Raw genomic sequence first — 19,138 nt, 5'->3', positions numbered from 1 at the left:
TCTTCATTTCACTGGACTTTGGGGTAAACTTCTGGGAGAAGGGGTTGTAGCCGTGACCACTTGTCTGACAGAATGCCCTTCAAGCTTTGCATCAGTAGGACTTTCTCTGTCTCCTTTGACCTGTATTTCTCTGTTGTTTTCTTTGTCTCTCTCATTACAGTGCATCTGTCTCTCTCAACTTGCTAATCACCCTCACCTGCTCTTACACCAAAACAAATTTAAATGGCCCCCTTCTCAGGCATTCTAGTAACTCACTCTGATACCTAAATATGCAAAGGTGAGTATTGTAAGCCAGCAGGAATCCAGGCAGTTAGTTATACTTTCGGTCTCTCTTTAGGACCACACCACATGATGTCTCTCAATGTCCTTGTCACTGTCATTCTATCTCAGTATCTCTGCTTCTCTATAGCCTTAATGGATGGCCTACTGATTTTATTTCTTGGAACCTCATGCTGTTCAATGCATTCTGCTTTTGTTGTTACTTTGCCTTGCCATGATCCTTCATAGATCCTTCTCTTCAGGGCATTTTTGGTAAGCATTAGCTGTCATTTCTAACTGCTATAGTCCTCAGATTTTTTGAGTGGGAGAATCACAGGGACATAGATCATCTTCTGCATCAGGTCACATTGTAGGTAAATGGTTTGACTGACTTGGCTGCAACTGGGTCAGGCGTACACCCTGTGGCTACCGGGCAAGGTCATGTGATATGAAACTTGGCAGCATGAGCAGCAGAGGTTGTAAGCAGGTAGTGATTGATACCTCCCTGTAGTCTGGTTCTTGCCCAATGTATACTAATCTTTCTCCTGTATCCTGCACCAAAGTTGTTTTTGCCTGAAACAATCTACCTATTAGGCTTCAGCCACAAACACCTGCTCCCTCCACTTGCAGGAGGAAGACAAGCCAGTTTTATCTAGATGTGGAAAGATCTCATTAAAAGCTGCTTATTGGACCCAGTGTTGATAATTTCTAGGTGGCATCTTCAAATCTTCAAGTCGTGGGCCTACCTATGGTTGTTTATTCAGAGTATATATTGCATCCTGCAGCTGCTTGGGTATGGTGAATTATATACTGGAATCAGTAGGCATACATTATTGCACAGAAGTCAATTCCTTGGTCAGCAAATCTGACCAACTGGAGAATCTGCCTCTGGGAGGACTTACCCCTGACGTGTTCTAAGGGCAGTGGCAGTCCACTTCCAGGTAATACTGGCATGCTGGGCAAGGCAGCTTTGAGGGTTTACTTCTCAAACCTGAGCTTGGATTGGAATCACCTGGGAGGCTTATTAAACACGACTGCTGGGCGCCTGGGGGGCTTCAGTCAGTTGAGCTTCCGGCTCTTGATTTCAGCTCAGGTCATGATCTTATGGTTTGTGGAATAGAGCCCCGCATCGGTTCTGTGCTGACAGCAAGGAGCCTGCTTGGGATTCCCTCTCTCCCTCTCTCTCTGCCTGTCTCCTGCTCATGCTTGCTCACTCATGCTCTCTCACATTCTCTCTCTCTCTCTCAAAAGAAAAAAAAAACAAAAAAAAAACAAAACAGAGTGCTGAGATCCACCTCCAGAGTTTGGCCTTCAGTGGGAATTTCCATTCTAACAGGTTCCCTGGTGATGTAGATGCTGCTGGTCCAGGAATCACACTTTAAAAACCCCTGTTCTAGGGTGCTTGAATCAGGCCTTTGGTGGTCATGTAGAAGTGGGGTTTTGGGGCGCCTGGGTGGCTCAGTTGGTTAGGCACTGGACTCTTGATTTTGGCTCAGGTCATGATATCATGGTTCGTGGGATGGAACCCTGTGTTGGGCTCCATGCTGACAGCGTGGAGCCTGCTTGGGATTCTCTCTCTCCCTGTCTCTCTGCCCCTCCCCCCACAAATAAATAAATAAATAAACAGTTAAAAAAAGAAGTGGGGTTTTGTTGGTAGTTTCAAGCCAGGAGAATTTCTCTAGTTTATCTGTCAGTTGTGTTACTGGGATCCCTAAAATTTTTTTTTGGCTTTTTAAGTTTTTTTTTAGGTTTTTATTTTAATTCTAGTTATCATATACTGTTAAATTAGTTTCAGGTGTACAATATAGTGATTCAACACTTCATAACTCACCTGGTGCTCATCAGGACAAGTGCACCCCTTAATCCCCATCAGCTCCCTCACCCTACCGTCTGGTAAGCATCAGTTTGTTCTCTATAGTTAAGAGCCTTTCTCTTGGTTTCTCACTCTTTCTCCTTTTCCCTTTGCTCATTTGTTTTATTTCTTAAATTCCACATATGAATGAAATGAATTGGTATTTGTTTTTTCTCTGCCTTATTTCGCTTAGCATAATACTCTCTAGCTCCATCGGTGTCATTGCAAATCCCAAGATTTCATTCTTTTTTTGTGGCTGAATAATCCATTGTGTGTGTGTGTGTGTGTGTGTGTGTGTGTGTGTGTGTATCATACTCTTTCTTTATTTGAGAGAGAGAGCATGAATGGGGGAGAAGGGCAGAGGGAGAGAGAGGATCCCAAACAGGCTCCATGCTCAATGCTGAGCCTAATGTGGGGCTGGATCCTGCGACCCTGGGATCATGACCTAAGCCAAAATCAGAAGTCAGACACGCAACCAACTGAGCCACCCAGGTGCCCCTATACCACATATTCTTTATCCATTCATCAATCGATGGACACTTAGGCTGCTTCCATATCTTTGCTATTGTAAATAATGTTATAAACATGAGGGTGCATGTGTCCATTTGAATTAGTATTTTTGTATTCTTTGCATAAATACCCAATAGTGATATTGATGGACTGTAGGGTAGTTATATTTTTAACTTTTTGAGGAACCTCCATACTGTTTTCCAGAGTGGCTACACCAGTTTGCATTCCCACCAACAGTGTAGGAAGGTTCTCCTTTCTCTATAGCCTCACCAACACCTGTCGTTTCTTGTATTGTTGATTTTAGCCCTTCCGACAGGTGTGAGGTGATAGCTCATTGTAGTTTTGACTTGCATTTCCCTGATGATGAGTGATGTTGAGCATCCTTTCATGTGTCTGTTGGCCATTTGGATGTCTTCTTTGGAGAAATGTCTGTTCATGTCTTCTGCCCATTTAATTAGATTGTTTTTTGGCTGCTGAGTTTTATAAGTTCTTTATATATTTTGGGTACTAACCTTTTATCAGATATGTCATTTGCAGATATCTTCTCCCATTCAGTTAGTTGCCTTTTAGTTTTGTTGATTATTCCCTTTGCTGTGCAGAAAGAAGCTTTTTACCTTCCAATAGTTCCAATAGTTTATTTTTGCTTTTGTTTCCCTTGCCTCAGGAGATCTATCTAGAAAAAAGTTGATATGAGTGATGTCAAAGAAGGTATTGCCTGTGTTCTCTTCTAGGATTTTTATGGCTTCAGGTCTCACATTTAGGTCTTTCATCCATTTTGAACTTATTTTTGTGTATGATGTATGTAAGAAAGTGGTCCAGTTTCTTTCTTTTGCATGTTGTTGTCTGTTTTCCCAACTCCATTTGTTGAAGACACTGTCTTTTTCCGATTGGATATTCTTTCCTGCTTTGTTGAAGATTAATTGACCATATAGTTCGTTGTGGGTTTATTTCTGGGTTTTCTATTCTGTGGGAACCCCTCAGGTCTCACTGTGTTTGTCCCTGTTGGCACCTGGATTGCCATCCTTCTTTATGTGCTGATTGTGATGTCCATACTCCCTTCTGTGATTAACTGCTGCCACTTGTGTTCAACCCTAGTTGACCCCTTCTTCTGTGTATTTAGTGATAACTTTGCTATCATCTTTTCCATTCTAATTTCCCCCCAGGAAAGGACTAATTGCCCCTTGCGTACTTTTTTGTGTTTCCTAACTCCAAATCCTAAGACTAAGAATCTGATTGGTTGGTCAGGTTATCTTTTTGTGTTAGGCCAGAAAGTGTTCCTAGCTGGCCTTTGGATTTCAGCCCTTGGCTTGTGAGCCCATACTGAGTCCCATTGGCTATGGCCAGTCCTGGTGGCTGTGGCCAGTGAATGTCTGAGTAATATAGTATATAACATGGCTGCCTGGACAGCAGGGGTTAAGGGTAGGGTGGTTAAACAAAGGGCTTGGGGTATGCCAGGCACTGACGGATATTTTAAGTATAGCATCTTGACTGGCAGGATTAGTTTTCAGATGGTACCTACCATACTTGTTATTTTGTAAATAATATAGTAATATTTAATAAAATATAATATTCATTATAATATACTAATGTTAATTATCTAATAGCCAGTACCACTGTACTTGTTATTAAAATATTGAAGGGGCACCTGTGTGGCTCAGTTGGTTAAGTGTCCAGCTTCAGCTCAGGTCTTGATCTCATGCTTGTGAGTTTGAGCCCTGTGTCGGGCTCTGTGCTGACAGCTCAGAGCCTGGAGCCTGCTTCAGATTCTGTGTCTCCCTCTTTGTCTTCTTCTCCCCCGCTTATGCTCTCTCTCTCTCTCTCAGAAATGAATAAACATTAATATATATATACATATATATGTGTATATATATATATATATATACACACATACATATTTAAAATATTGAATACCTCTTAGTGATTGGTAAATAGTTCCTTCCTGAGCCTCTTGAGTGCCTCCCTCACCCCAGCTGACTTGATCTCTCCCTGGAAACCCCAAGGTCTTCTTACTACCTAGCAACTAAAAGTGAATTTGTGGTATGAGGACTCAGGCTTATGCTCCAGGGTTAAGGTTGGCTTCTATTTTGATTGGCTGATGTCTTTGCCATAGTGATTGTTAAATATTTTGAATACCACTCCTGTGGCTTATGTGGAAAGAGGATTCCAAACCCATATTACAGAAGGCATATGTACAATATTTTCTATGTTTACTTGTGTAAGTATAGTTGTAAATAACATATTTTGTAGTTGGGTTGATTTCTTCTAAAGCAATTTCAATGTGTCTTTGTATAAATTTTGCATTTTTTAGACATTCACCAATTATTTCTGTAAAAACGAAGAAATCAAGTCTTTAAAAAAGCATTTTTAAAGTGATAATCTTTCTTTAGGTTTATTCTTTTAATGCCAGGAAAATTCATTTTGGTCACAAATCAGAATGAGTTGATTGCCTCTAAGTTAGTATTATATTCTAGTAAAACTGACCTAAGGGGGAAATCCCCTTTCCTTTACAGAGAAGAACTGATTTCATAGTAGCAACAAATTTATTAAAATCTCCTACAAGGCTGTAATGGAAAACAACCTGAAAGGAAACCAAACATTGTTGAATGTTTTCATTCTCAGTAGGGATTTGGCATGATGTATATAGTGTCTGGCCATAGTGCTATGCAATGGATGATCCAAGGATTGAGTAAATAACAAGATCCATAAATGAACATATGTTCATAAAACATATGAGGTCTTAAAACAAGCTAGAATTCATCAATTGGTACTAAACTGTGTAATATACAAAAGTATTGCCCTGGGGCGCCTGGGTGGCGCAGTCGGTTAAGCGTCCGACTTCAGCCAGGTCACGATCTCGCGGTCCGTGAGTTCGAGCCCCACGTCGGGCTCTGGGCTGATGGCTCAGAGCCTGGAGCCTGTTTCCGATTCTGTGTCTCCCTCTCTCTCTGCCCCTCCCCCGTTCATGCTCTGTCTCTCTCTGTCCCAAAAATAAATAAACGTTGAAAAAAAATTAAAAAAAAAAATATTGCCCTGAACTGTCACAGAACAAAATTACGTTTGGTATATTCTTCAGTAGTTGAAGTGTATTTACTGAAAGGAACTGCATTATGTAGTTCAAATTTAAAGAATACAGACTTTTAAAAATGCAAAGTGAGCCAGGAGCATTATTCAAGAATTGTCTCCTTTTGCTAACCCCTTCAATATATAAAGTAATAAAAATGTCTCACTCAGATTTATTAAGATACGAAGCATGACTCTAAGGCAATGTGACTATTTGTTGTGTGTGACTTGTGGAATGAGGGTCATTACTTTAGAGTTGTAAACAATGGTTATTCCTTTTTGGAGAAGTAAATAGTCTAGTGAATAGACATTGGATTAAACATCAGGAAACTCAGACCCAACTTCCCACACTCCTGCTGGGCTTTAGAGACCAGGGAGAAGCATCATGGTATCATGGAAAGAGCACTGGTTTCGGGAATCAGACCCATCCAGGGTCTAGCCCTAGCTTGTCCACTTACTAGCTATGTGAGCTCGACACATTATCTAACCTCTCTGAGCATTAATTTGCCCATCTGTAATAGGATGATATGATATACTCAGGACTGATACTTACCAGCATGAGTGGAGCAGCTGTTTGCAGCTGGGCTCTGTTCTGATTGGGTCATTGTCCACTCTGATGGATGGATGCCCATGTTGTACTGGGTGTTAAATATTTTGGCTATCACTCTGAATGAGACTTAATGGGTAGGGTTATTGGGAAAAGAAAATGAGATAATACATGTGAAGCTCCTGACATACAGTTGCTACTCATGAAATTTTAGTTTTATATCCTTCCTTTTTTTCTGTAGAACTTAAAAAAATATTTTTTCAAGTTAAATAAAAGAAGAGAAAAATGCCTGACACTTATTTTCACTGTGATGTTAAGAGATTAAGGGAACTGTTTATATCTTATATTTATTCAGGATCCATTAAACAAACATTAAATTACTACTTTATGCAGGGTCCTTGATGGGTACAATAGATGGGTAAACTTTGATTTCAACCTAATAATTGTAAGAGTCAATGTGAACCTATAAGGCACCTTTGTGCAAATTTAATAAAAAAGACTTCTTCTAGACAGGTACAGCCTGGCTTGGCAGCTGAACTCAAGATGAATTTCAGCTCCCACTTACTCCGTCATCTGGGTACCTTTGTGCAGTGCACAAACTATACAATTATACACTGTGGCCCTGCATACTGTTATAACAGTATATGCCAAGTGCTATAGGCTTGTAGTTGTAGGAAAGACTGAATTTTCCCAGGTGAATGGCATTTATCCAAATTATAGATGAAGGAGAAGGCATTAGGGTGTGTATAAAGGCACAGATGTATGAAAGAGCTGGGAGATTAGGGGAATAGTGGGTGTTCCTACCAGATAGTATATTTGGATTCCTTGTTTTGAAGAAAGGATGCCAATGTAAGTTATATTTACAACCTCTCTAAGTAGACAGTTTACCGTCATACAATTAAATATTAGAATGGCTTTATGTGTAAGTAATGTTTCTTCGTTGTTCTTGGATTAGATCTTTGCTTCCTGTTTTAAAATTTTCATTTGTATTCAAGAAATTGTTTTTAGTTGAGATGAGAACATACTGCCTTCTAAGGTTAATTGCTTGAGGTCATCTAGTGGTTTTTTAAACACTTTTTATTTTATTTATTTATTTATTTATTTATTTATTTTTAACGTATGGCCCACTGGTATACATCTGAAGGGTCTCATTAACCTTATCTTTTTTTTTTTTTAACATTTATTAATTTTTGAGACAGAGAGAGACAGAGCATGAACAGGGGAGGGGCAGAGAGAGAGGGAGACACAGAATCGGAAGCAGGCTCCAGGCTCTGAGCCATCAGCCCAGAGCCCGACGTGGGGCTCGAACTCACGGACCGTGAGATCGTGACCCGAGCTGAAGTCGGAGGCTCAACCGACTGAGCCACCCAGGCGCCCCATTTTTAAAACACTTTTTAAAAAAGCTTATTTTTTAGAGAGGGAGGGAGGGAGAGAGAGAGGGAGAAACAGAGAGAGAGAGAGAGAGAGAGAGAGAGAGAGAGAGAGAGAGAGAATCCCAAGCAGGCTCTGTGCTGTCAGTGCGGAGCACGATTCAGAGCTTGATCTCACGAACCATGAGATCATGACCTGAGCTGAAATCAAGAGTTGGATGCTTAACCGACTGAGCTACTCAGACACCCCTATCTAGTGTATTTCTAATAGGTCTTGGACCTAGACAAAGATTAGTTATCATAGGAGGCTAGAAGATAAAGTGAGGCATAATTTTTTTTAAAAAATGTAGAGGCTTTTATCATTGAATTATAGCTCTATATTTGCTTCATAAAATATTACATCATAGACTTATAGAGCTTAGAGATTTTTGGAGACCTTTGAATCCAATATCATTCCAAAATGACTTTATTGTTCTTCTAAAATTGATACATCCTCATTATTAAAAAAATTCAAGCCATTCAAAGTAAAATGTTGAGAGCTACAACCACCCCAATCCCCACCACCCTGATACAATCACCATTAATGTGAGGTTAACAGCATTCTAGATATCCCACTGCAGACAGATGATAGATGTACAGAATCATTTTTTTTTAAAAATTGAATCATATTACACATTTTTTATCAAGATTACTCAACGTACTGTTACTAGAAATTAATGGAATAAAAAGAAAATAAGGTCAAACTGGAGAAACTATACACTTTGGAAAAATATTTATTCACCACAAGGCATATCAGTTTCTAATAGATCCTGTAAGATTGAGGGAAAAATTGATGAAAAAAAATCAAGAGGTTGTTATTTATATCCTTATTGTTTCAATTTTAATGATATTGATTGACTCTCTACTATGAAAGGTGAGGAAATCACACTTATGTTTTTCCCTCTCCCCTTACAAGTTCTGTTTTATATAACAATAATCACAAAGTCAAGGTTTGTAACATTTATTTCATGTTCTAGTAATTGGTTAGAAATTGCGTTTGCCAGTTACTAGAGACCTGACTCTAGTGACTTAAACACGTATGGGTTTAGTCTCACACCTACAGAAAGACTGGAGGTAAGTCAGGACATGGTCAGGGCTCCATGAACTTATTAGGAACTCCCTAATATTCCTGTGTTCTGTTTTACCATGTTTAGTGTGTGATTTTCATTTTCAAGGTTATAATGTGGCTGCTGGTGTTCTAGTCCTTGTGTCTATACTCCAGGCAAGAAACAGGAAAAAGGGGGAAGAAGGTGAAAAAGACTTTAAAAATATATAGATATACTTCATTTCATAGTCTTAATTTTTTTTGAGTAACCCCAATGTGGGGCTCAAACTCATGACCCTGAGATCAAGAGTCGCATATTCTACTGAGTGAGCCAGCCAGGTGCCCCCAAAAAGACTCTTTTAGAAGGCTAAAGTGCCATTTTTATTTCATTACCTGCCCCAGCCATCTGCTATCTGTAGGGCAGGCTGAGGAATGTAGTTTTGCTACTTACCACATTGACAATGTGGGAAGTCCCTGTAACCTCAATGTCTTGCTTGATTTTAGTTCTATATTTACATTGATTTACTGCCTGGAACACTAGCCAATTTTACCAAAGAACACTAGCTAATAAATCTCTACTTATAAGATTTTATTTTATTTCTTGCCTGAATGTATTACATCCTTAAGTAGTTCTTTCCAGAAGAGTCTGTGGGCATTGTATCACTTAAGTTATTGCTACCTCAGTTGCTCTCCTAATTCCCAGGTGTTTCCTGCTTTTATCATCTCCTTAGGTTGTTCCTGTTTTTACAGTATAACATCTCTATTTTCTTAAATGCTTATTTATTTATTTTGAGACAGGGAGAGAGAGAGCATGCAAACAGGGTAGAGGGGCAGAGAGAGATGTCCCAGGCAGACTCTGTGCTGTCAGTGCAGAGTCTGACATGGAGCTTGATCCCACGACCCTATCAGATCATACCTGAGCCAAAATTAAAAGTTGGACACTTAACCTACTGAGCCACCCAGGCACCTCTTAAGGATAGTATAAGATATCTTGATGCCTGTTGTCTTCTGTGGATACCTCGTTCCTGGAGCCCTCCACTTGGCTCCCTAGTTCTAAAGAAAAGTGGTCTCTTCACTTCAGTCCTTGCGTAGAGAGCCACTGGATCTTGGACCTCAATGTCTTTTTTCTTTTTCTTTTTGGCTTACTACTTTTTCTTGATGGAACAGCTTCTCAACTAACTTCTTAAGAAAGAATGTGTGAGAGATAAACTCTCTGAATTTTGAATGTGTGAACGTGTTTTATTCTAATTCTTACACTTGATTGATAACTTTGTAGATGCAGAATTTTCATTTGAAAGTACTTTTCGGTCAGAATTTAGAGGCATGGCTCAGTTGTCTTCTAGCATCTGATGTTGCTGATGAAAAATATAATGTCAGTCTGGTTCTTGTACCTTTGTAGATGACTAGTTTTTTCTCTTTGGAAGCATTTAGCAACTTCTCTTGATTTTTGGCATTCTGGAATTTTGCAATGACGTGGCCTGCTGTGGAGTGTTTTTGATTCATTGCACTTGACACTGAAGAAGGCCCCTTTGATATGGAAACTGTTCTTCACAAAACTCATAAAATTACCTTGTATTATTTGTTCTGATCATTTCTTTCACTCTCCTCTCTCAATTCTCTTTTCTGAAATTCCTGTTAATCAAATTTAGAATTTTGTGTTGATCCTCTATGTCTCTTATCTTTTTGCTCAGATTTCCCACCTCTTTTTCCTCTTCATTCTATTTTCTGGGAAATTTCCTCAGCTTTATGCTCAATCTTGTCACTAGGTTTTATTTTGGAAATAACATTTTAAGTTTATACAAACGTTTTCTCTAATTGGTCCCTTGTCATAGCACTTTGTCCTTGTTTTAGGGATTCAATATCTTAAGTCTCTTTGAGGTTGCTATTTAAAATTGTTTTTATTTCCCAAACTTCTTTTGGCTATTTGTGCTCTTTTGTGTTTCCATATGAATTTTGGGATTGTTTTTTCTATTTCTGTAAAAAATGCCATTGGGATTTTGATAGAAATTGCATTGAATCTGTCAATTCCTTTGGGTAGTTTGAACATTTAAATAGTCTGAAAAACTCTGGCAAAGGTGTCTGAATTCTCTGGACTCCTTGGTGTCAAGATTACTGAAATCATTGAATGAACTGAAAACAAGATTTTGCTCTGACAGCGTTGACAAGGATTGAAGACAACACTCCCCTTCTACCAGATCCCTGTGGCTAATTTCATAACATGACTCTGGGTAGATTAGACTCCTTCTAGGAGCACCTAGAGTAGCGCCACTTGGGCTTTGCCATCAGGTTCTCACTAGCTGTACATAATTCAAGTTCTCGGCCTTGTTTCTTCTTCATCTAAAAAATGGTGCTAAATAACACTTTACTTCAAAGGATTATTGTGAAGATGGATAGATTTGGCACTTAGTAGGTCCTCAATAGATGTTAGCTGGTTAAACTCCAGAGCCTATACTTTTAATCACTGTGTTAAATTATTAGTGGGAAAAATGGACTATTATGCATGTTATGCTTATAGGTACTTATTGCCTCGAAATATTTTTTCAGACAGAACACCATATAAGTTATTATTATTATTTATTTAAGGAGAAAATACTCTTTTTTAATTACTGAAGTATAATTGACATACAATGTTATATTAGTTTTAGGTGTACAATATATTGATTCAATAGTTCTATACATTACTCAGTGCTCATCATGATAAGTATAGTCATCTGTTACCATACAAAGTTATTAAAATATTATTGATTATATTTCCTATGTTGTACTTCTCAACTCCATGACTTATTTATTTATTTTAAACGTTTATTTATTTATTTTTGAGAGACTGAGCGAGGGAGGGGCACAGAGAGAGGGATAGAGAGAATCCCAACAGGCTCTGCAGTGTCAGTGTGGAGCCAGACACAGGGCTTGAACTCATGAACCATGAGATCATGACCTGAGCCTAAATCAAGAGTCGGAGGCTTAACCTGCTGAGCCACTGAGGCACCCCGACTTATTTATTTTATAACTAGAAATTTGTACCTGTTAGTACTATTTGTCTATTTTGCTCGTTTCCCCACCAACTTCCCCTCTAGCAACCACCAGTTTGTTCTGTGTATTTAAGTCTTTTTTGTTTTTTTTTTGTTTGTTCATTTGTTTTATTTCTTTGTTTAGTGTTTATTTATTTTGTGAGAGAACAAAAGAGATCATGAGCAAGGAGAGGCAGAGAGAGAGAGAGAGAGAGGGAGAGAGAGAGGCAATCCCAAGCAGGTGCCATGCTGTCAGCACAGAGCCTGACATAGGGGTCTATTTCACAGGCCATGATATCACATTTGTTTTATTTCTTAAATTCCACAGTATTTTATTGAAAAGACTGTCTTTTCACCATTGTGTATTTTTGCCTGCTTTGTTGTAGATTAATTGACCATATATGTGTGGGTTTATTTTTGGGCTCTCTATCCTGTCCATTGATGTATGTATATATTTTTGTGCCAGTACCATACTGTTTTAATTACTAATACTTTGTAGTATATCTTGAAATCTGGAATTGGGATACCACCAGATTTTTTTCTTCCTTCTCAAGATTGCTTTGGCTATTTGAAGTCTTCGGTGGTTCCATACAGATTTTAGGATTATTTGTTTTAGTTTTGTGAAAAATGCTATTTATTGGTAATTTGATAAGGATTGCATTGAATCTATAGTGTGCTTTGGGTAGTATAGACATTTTAACAGTATTCTTCCAATCCATGAGCATGGTATAGCTTTCCATTTGTGTGGTCTTCAGTTTCTTTCAACAATGTCTGATGCTTTTTGGAGTATAGGTCTTTTGCCTCCCTGGTTAAATTTATTCCTAGGAATTTTATTATTTTTTGATGCAATTGTTTTTTTTATTATTTTTAATATGAAATTTATTGTCAAATTGGTTTCCATACAACATCCAGTGCTCATCCCAAAAGGTGCCCTCCTCATTACCCATCACCCACCCTCCCCTCCCTCCCACCCCCCATCAACCCTCAGTTTTTTCTCAGTTTTTAAGAGTCTCTTATGCTTTGGCTCTCTCCCTCTCTAACCTCTTTTTTTTCTTCCCCTCCCCCATGGACTTCTGTTAAGTTTCTCACGATCCACAGAAGAATGAAAACATATGGTATCTGTCTTTCTCTGTATGACTTATTTCACTTAACATAACACTCTCCAGTTCCATCCATGTTGCTACAAAGGGCCATATTTCATTCTTTCTCATTGCCACATAGTATTCCATTGTGTATATAAATCACAATTTCTTTATTCATTCGTCAGTTGATGGACATTTAGGCTCTTTCCATAATTTGGCTATTGTTGAGAGTGCTGCTATAAACATTGGGGTGCAAGTTCCCCTATGCATCAGCACTCCTGGATCCCTTGGGTAAATTCCTAGCAGTGCTACTGCTGGGTCATAGGGTAGGTCTATTTTTAATTTTTTGAGGAACCTCCACACTGTTTTCCAGAGCAGCTACACCAGTTTGCATTTCCACCAACAGTGCAAGAGGGTTCCTGTTTCTCCACATCCTCTCCAGCATCTATAGTCTCCTGATTTGTTCATTTTAGCCACTCTGACTGGCATGAGATGATATTTCAATGTGGTTTTGATTTGTATTTCCCTGATGAGGAGCGACGTTGAGCATCTTTTCATGTGCCTGTTGGTCATCTGGATGTCTTCTTCAGAGAAGTGTCTATTCATGTTTTCTGCCCATTTCTTCACTGGGTTATTTGTTTTTCGGGTGTGGAGTTTGGTGAGCTCTTTATAGATTTTGGATACTAGCCCTTTGTCCGATATGTCATTTGCAAATATCTTTTCCCATTCCGTTGGTTGCCTTTTAGTTTTGTTGATTGTTTCCTTGGCAGTGCAGAAGTTTTTATCTTCATAAGGTCCCAATAGTTCATTTTTGCTTTTAATTCCCTTGCCCTTGGGGATGTGTCAAGTAAGAAATTGCTGTGGCTGAGGTCACAGAGGTCTTTTCCTGCTTTCTCCTCTAGGGTTTTGATGGTTTCCTGTCTCACATTCAGGTCCTTTATCCATTTTGAGTTTATTTTTGTGAATGGTGTAAGAAACTGGTCTAGATTCCACCTTCTACATGTTGCTGACCAGTTCTCCCAGTAACCATTTGTTAAAGAGACTGTCTTTTTTCCATTGGATATTCTTTCCTGCTTTGTCGAAGATTAGTTGGCCATACTTTTGTGGGTCTAGTTCTGGGGTTTCTGTTCTACTCCATTGGTGTATGTGTCTGTTTTTGTGCCAATACCATGCTGTCTTGATGATTACACCTTTGTAGTAGAGGCTAAAGTCTGGGATTGTAATACCTCCTGCTTTGGTCTTCTTCTTCAAAATTACTTTGGCTATTTGGGGCCTTTTGTGGTTCCATATGAATTTTAGGATTGCTTGTTCTAGTTTCAAGAAGAATGCTGGTGCAATTTTGATTGGGATTGCATTGAATGTGTAGACAGCTTTGGATAGTATTGACATTTTAACAATATTTATGCTTCCAATCCATGAGTACGGAATGTTTTTCCATTTCTTTATATCTTCTTCAATTTCCTTCATAAGCTTTCTATAGTTTTCAGCATACAGATCTTTTACATCTTTGGTTAGGTTTATTCCTAGGTATTTTATGCTTCTTGGTGCAATTGTGAATGGGATCAGTTTCTTTGTCTTTCTGTTGCTTCATTAGTAGTGTATAAGAATGCAACTGATTTCTGTACATTGATTTTGTATCCTGCGACTTTGCTGAATTCATGTATCAGTTCTAGCAGACTTTTGGTGGAGTCTATCGGATTTTCCATGTATAATATCGTGTCATCTGCAAAAAATGAAAGCTTAACTTCATCTTTGCCAATTTTGATGCCTTTGATTTCCTTTTGTTGTCTGATTGCTGATGCTAGAACTTCCAACACTATGTTAAACAACAGCAGTGAGAGTGGACATCCCTGTCGTGTTCCTGATCTCAGGGAGAAAGCTCTTGGTTTTTTCCCATTGAGGATGATATTAGCTGTGGGCTTTTCATAAATGTCTTTTATGATGTTTAAGTGTGTTCCTTTTATCTCGACTTTCTCGAGGGTATTTATTAAGAAAGGATGCTGAATTTTGTCAAATGCTTTTTCTGTATTGATTGACAGGATCATATGGTTCTTATCTTTTTTTTTTTTTTATCAATGTGATGTATCACGTTGATTGATTTGCACATGTTGAACCAGCCCTGCATCCCAGGAATGAATCCCACTTGATCATGGTGAATAATTCTTTTTATATGCTATTGAATTTGATGTCCTAGTATCTTATTGAGAATTTTTGCATCCATATTCATCAGGGATATTGGCCTGTAGTTTTCTGTTTTTTACTGGGTCTCTGTCTGGTTTAGGAATCAAAGTAATGCTGGCTTCATAAAATGAGGCTGGAAGTTTTCCTTCCCTTCCTATTTTTTGGAATATCTTGAGAAGGATAGGTATTATTTCTGCTTTAAATGTCTGGTAGAATTCCCCTCGGAAGCCATCTGGTTCTGGACTCTTATTTGTTGGGAGATTTTTGATAACTGATTCAATTTCTTCGCTGGTTATGGGTCTGTTCAAGCTTTCTGTTTCTTCCTGTTTGAGTTTCGGGAGTGTGCGGATGTTTAGGAATTTGTCCATTTCTTCCAGGTTGTCCAGTTTGTTGGCATGTAATTTTTCATAGTATTCCCTGATAATTGCTTGTATTTGTGAGGGATTGGTTGTAATAATTCCATTTTCATTCATGATTTTATGTATTTGGGTCCTCGCCCTTTTCTTTTTGAGAAGCCTGGCTAGAGGTTTATCAATTTTGTTTATTTTTTCAAAAAACCCACTCTTGGTTTAGTTGATCTGCTCTACAGTTTTTTTTAGATTCTATATTGTTTATTTCTGCTCTGATCTTTATTATTTCTCATCTTCTGCTGGGTGTGGGGTGTCTTTGCTGTTCTGCTTCTATTTCCTTTAGGTGTGCTGTTAGATTTTGTATTTGGGATTTTTCTTGTTTCTTGAGATAGGCATGGATTGCCATGTATTTTCCTCTCAGGACTGCCTTCGCTGCATCCCAATATGTTTGGATTGTTGTATTTTCATTTTCGTTTGTTTCCATATATTTCTTAATTTCTTCTCTAATTGCCTGGTCGACCCATTCATTCTTTAGTAGGGTGTTCTTTAACCTCCATGCTTTTGGAGGTTTTCCAGACTTTCTCCTGTGGTTGATTTCAAGCTTCATAGCATTGTGGTCTGAAAGTATGCATGGTATGATCTCAATTCTTGTACACTTATGAAGGGCTGTTTTGTGACCCAGTATGTGATCTATCTTGGAGAATGTTGCATGTGCACTGGAGAAGAAAGTATATTCTGTTGCTTTGGGATGCAGAGTTCTAAATATATCTGTCAAGTCCATCTGATCCAATGTATCATTCAGGGCCCTTGTTTCTTTATTGACCATGTGTCTAGATGATCTATCCATTTCTGTAAGTGGAGTGTTAAAGTCCCCTGCAATTACCACATTCTTATCAATAAGGTTGCTTATGTTTGTAATTGTTTTATATATTTGGGGGCTCCTGTATTCGTCGCATAGACATTTATAATTGTTAGCTCTTCCTGATGGATAGACCCTGTAGTTATTATATAATGCCCGTCTTCATCTCTTGTTACAGCCTTTAATTTAAAGTCTAGTTTGTCTGATATAAGTATGGCTAGTCCAGCTTTCTTTTAACTTCCAGTAGCATGATAGATAGTTCTCCATCCCCGCACTTTCAATCCGAAGCTGTCCCCAGGTCTAAAATGTGTCTGTTGTAGACAGCAAATAGATGGGTCTTGTTTTTTCATCCATTCTGATACCCTATGTCATTTGGTTGGAGCATTTAGTCCATTTACATTCAGTGTTATTATAGAAAGATATGGGTTTAGAGTCATTGTGATGTCTGTAGGTTTCATGCTTGTAGTGATGTCTCTGGTACCTTGTCTCACAGGATCCCCCTTAGGAAATCTTGTAGGGCTGTTTTAGTGGTGACGAATTCCTTCAGTTTTTGTTTGTTTGGGAAGACCTTTATCTCTCCTTCTATTCTAAATGACAGACTTGCCGGATAAAGGATTCTCAGCTGCATATTTTTTCTGTTCAACACATTGAAGATTTCCTGCCATTCCTTTCTGGCTTGCCAAGTTTCAGTAGATAAATCCGTCCCTAGTCTTATCACTCTCCATTTATATGTTAGAGCATGTTTATCCCTAGCTGCTTTCAGAATTTTCTCTTTATGCTTGTATTTTGCCAGTTTCACTATGATATGTCGTGCAGAAGATTGATTCAAGTTACATCTGAAGGGAGTTCTCTGTGCCTCTTGGATTTCAATGCCTTTTTCCTTCCCCAGATCAGGGAAGTTCTCAACTATGATTTCTTCAAGTACACCTTCAGCACCTTTCCCTCTCTCTTCCTCCTCTGGAATCCCAATTATGTGTATATTATTGCGCTTAATTATGTCACTTAGTTCTGTAATTCTCCCCTCATACTCCTGGGCTTTTTTATCTCTCTTTTTCTCAGCTTCCTCTTTTTCCATAATTTTATATTCTAATTCACCTATTCTCTCCTCTGCCTCTTCAATCTGAGCTGTGGTCACCTCCATTTTATTTTGCAGCTCATTTATAGCATTTTTTACCTCCTCCTGACTGTTTCTTAGTCCCTTGATCTCTGTAGCAATAGATTCTCTGCTGTCCTCTATACTTTTTTCAAGCCCAGTGATTAATATTATGACTATTATTTTAAATTCATTTTCTGTTATATGCTTAAATTGATTTTGATCAGTTCATTAGCTGTCGCTACTTCCTGGAGTTTCTTTTGAGGAGAATTCTTCCATTTCGCCACTTTGGATAGTCCCTGGAGTGGCGCGGAATTGCATGGCTCTTGCCCTGTGCTGTCTGAGTAACTTGCGTTGGTGGGTGGGGCCACAGTCAGACCTGGTGTCTGCCCCCAGCCCGCCTCAGGGCCACAGTCAGACTGGTGTGTACCTTATCTTCCCCTCCCCCAGGGGTAGGACTCACTGTGGAGTGGTGTGGCCCTTGTCTGGGCTACTTGCACACTGCCAGGCTTGTGGTGCTGCTTCGATGGGATCTGGCGTATTAGCTGGGGTATAGCCACAAGGTGTACAGGGGTGGAAGGGGCAGACTCAAATTGCTTTGCCTTCGGTTGTCCACTTCGGGAGGGGCCCTGCGGCACTGGGAGGGAGGCAGACCTGTTGGAGGGATGATCTGCAGATGCACAGCTTGGGTGTTTGTGCAGTGCAAGCAAGTTCCATGACGAGAACTGGTTCCCTTTGGGATTTTGGCTAGGGGATGGGCGAGGGAGATGTGGCTTCCCAACGCCTTTGTTCCCCACCAAGCTGAGTGCTGTCCTCCGGGGCTCAACAACTCTCCCTCCCATTGTCCTCTAGCCCTCCCACTTTTGGAGCAGAGATGTTGACTTATAACATTCTAGATGACAAGTCCCACTGGCTGTCAGAACACACTCCATCCGGCCCCTCCACTTTTGCAAGCCATACTCGGGGGCTCTGCTTTGCCGGGTGGGCTGCCCCTCCACCATCCCGGCTCCCTTCTGCCAGTTTGTGTAGCTCGCACCACCTCTCTGCCCTTCCTACCCTCTTCTGTGGGCCTCTCGTCTATGCTTGGCTCTGGAGAGTCTGTTCTGCTAATCTTCTGGCGGTTTTCTGGGTTATTTAGGCAGATGTGGGTGGAATATAAGTGGTCAGCAGGACACAGTGAGCCCAGCGTCCTCCTACGCTGCCATCTTCCTCTCCTTTTTTAATGAAATTGCAAGTGGAATTGTTTTCTTATTTTCTCATTTTGCTACTTTGGAAGATTATATGTTTCCAGAAATTTGTCCATTTCTTCTAGGTTGTCCAATTTGTTGACATAATTTTTCATAATGTTCTCTTATAATTCTTTGTATTTCTGTGGTGTTGGTTGTTATGTCTCCTTCATTTCTGATTTTATTTGAGTCCTCTCTCTTTTTCTCTTGATGATTCTGTCTAAAGGTTTATCAATTTTGTTTATCTTTAAAAAGAACAAGCTAATTATTTCATTAATATTTTCTATTTTCTTTGTTAGTTTCTATTTCATTTATTTTGCTCCTATTTTTATTATTTCCTTCCTTCTAGCTTTGGGCCTTGTTTGTTGTTTTTCTTATTCCTTTAGATATAAACTTAGGTTTTTATTTGTGATTTTTCTTGTTTCTTGAGGTGGGCCTGTATTACTATAAATTTCTTTCTTAGAACTGCTTTTGCTGCATCCCAAAGATTTGGGACCATTGTATTTTCATTTTCATTTGTATGTATGTATTTTTAAATTTCCTCTTTGAGGGGCGCCTGGGTGGCGCAGTCGGTTAAGCGTCCGACTTCTGCCAGGTCACGATCTCGCGGTCCGTGAGTTCGAGCCCCGCGTCAGGCTCTGGGCTGATGGCTCAGAGC

Source organism: Leopardus geoffroyi, chromosome X, assembly GCF_018350155.1.
Source record: "Leopardus geoffroyi isolate Oge1 chromosome X, O.geoffroyi_Oge1_pat1.0, whole genome shotgun sequence".
Taxonomy (NCBI): domain Eukaryota; kingdom Metazoa; phylum Chordata; class Mammalia; order Carnivora; family Felidae; genus Leopardus; species Leopardus geoffroyi.
Note: the sequence above shows the minus strand (reverse complement) of the source record.